The following is a 2,236-nucleotide window of genomic DNA, read 5'->3' as shown; positions in this document are numbered from 1 at the left end:
AAAATAAAGTTGATTATTGTTCTCTCAAAAAAAAATAAAAATAAATAAAATGAGATAGTATGAGGTTATAACCATTAAGTAACAAGAGTATCCCCCAAAGGAAAAAAGAACATAAAATATAAACTAAGTTTATAGCCTCTGACAACTTAAATAATGGAATTTATCTTTATGTTACATTTGGTGTGGCTGTGATTGTCTTGTGTGCTTATCAGCAGCCTATACTAAGAGTTTTGTAAGAAGGTCTGTAAGTTCTGATTCATTGTGTCATTTATCCTCCCTTTCTCAAGTCTAGTCTAGTTTTGGGGTTTTCAGGTTGTTATTGGTAAGTGTTACTAGACATGATTGTGCTGTTGGCTCTCTATTCATTCATTAAGGCCAGGTTGTTTTCCATATCTTAACTACATCCCTTTGTTCCTAAGGTCAGTTGTGGCTGGCTCTTGTTACTCACACTACTTCTACAAATTAGGCCATCAACTGGTTGGGGTGAGTCAGGGTCTTGTCAACAATGCTGCTTCCCTTGGAAGCACTGAAGATACTTGCCTCTATATTCACCCCCTAGACCTTTGAGGAATTTTCACAGAGTAAACTCCTATTTCTGGGGTCTATATGGTCTCTCTGATCAAGAGATTTTTTTGAGAAGGTGACTTCTCACAGTTTCAGGCTACTTTCAAAGATGTCTCATCTTTCCCTGAAATCTAGCTGGTATAGGGGCAACTCCTAAAACATTGACTTGTCACAGTAGATTCTCATTGATTTTGGCTTTTCAACAATCAAATGTGGTTGTCAAACACCCAGAAGGTCAGTTACACCAGAACTGAATAATAAAGTGTGGTTTAAAATTTAGCTGATGTGTAACACTTAGCTGAAGCCCAACATGGACAAATTGGTAAATGATCCTTGACTCTGTCAAGACTAAGTTTCCTAACTAGAAACTCAGGAGAGACTATAAGCAATTCTTCGGATAAAAGAAAAAAATCTTTTCTGTTTAAGAAGATTTTTTTATTTTTTTTAATATTTATTTATTTATTTATTTATTGGTTTTTTGAGACAGGGTTTCTCTGTGGTTTTGGAGCCTGTCCTGGAACTAGCTCTGTAGACCAGGCTGGTCTCGAACTCACAGATATCTGCCTGCCTCTGCCTCCCGAGTGCTGGGATTACTTACAGGCATGCGCCACCACTGCCCGGCCTAAGAAGATTTTTTATAAATATACTTTTTTAAAGTTTTAGCCTCTACAAACATTTTTGTGACATACTTTAACATTTTGATTGTATCCTAATCTCTGCTTCCATTTTGGAACAAACTTTTTCCATAGAAGACAATTTCAATGTAAAATCCTTTCTATAACCTAAAGTCATTACCTTTACTCTTAAACTTTTGGCATGTTATGGATAACTGTTTAAGATGATAATATAAATGATGTAGTTGAGTAACAAAAGGCAGCCAAGTAGAGGGACAGCATTTCAGATGAACTAATAATATGGGAATTGACATGTTTTCTACAGTGCAAATAATATTGGAAGACCACATTTCCCATTTTGGAACATCTGTTTACAATGATATCATCACGATAATTTCATGTACGGATGATGAGTAGAGTTGACAAATTAATTGCTCCCTCAGAGCTATCCCTGAACTTCACATAAGACTTAAGTGTTTTTTTTTTTTTTTAAGAAAAAAAGAACACTATGAGCTAGCAATCTAGGGCGAGAGTATTCTGATATTGATTGCATAAGCCTCAGGAGACCTGATTCATAAGTGGGTACGGAAGCTCCTTGACTCGAGTAAACTGTTCTGATCATAAATAGGAAATATAAGTTCTAGTCATTTCACTTAGTAAAATGGTGTCTGGTTTCCAGGTCTACAGAACAAGCACTTGAACTTTTGCCAAGGTCTCAATATCAGCCTTTGCTTTTCACACTAACAGGTAACACACAAGACTTCCTGATCCTTAGGGAATGCATTTCCCTTAAATCAATAAGAAAATCCAATGAGCCTATGGAGTCACAGAACATCATGATGGTCTCTGAGCATAAACAAAGACCAGAAACTTTGAAGGTCTTTCCTTAGCCAAGGAAGGATTTGGAGAGGTCACTGGAATTGGAACTTTTTAGATATGAATAGCATTTGTGAAAAATAAGTGCCCTCAGCCTCTCTTCAGAATGTTACTGTGTCTCTCCTTACAGTCTAAATTTTACTCAGTGGAATGTGTTGATCCTTGTTAGCCTGGCTCCTATC

Source organism: Microtus ochrogaster, chromosome 5, assembly GCF_000317375.1.
Source record: "Microtus ochrogaster isolate Prairie Vole_2 chromosome 5, MicOch1.0, whole genome shotgun sequence".
NCBI lineage: Eukaryota > Metazoa > Chordata > Mammalia > Rodentia > Cricetidae > Microtus > Microtus ochrogaster.
The sequence above is the reverse complement of the archived record's forward strand: the minus strand, read 5'-3'. Positions refer to the sequence as shown.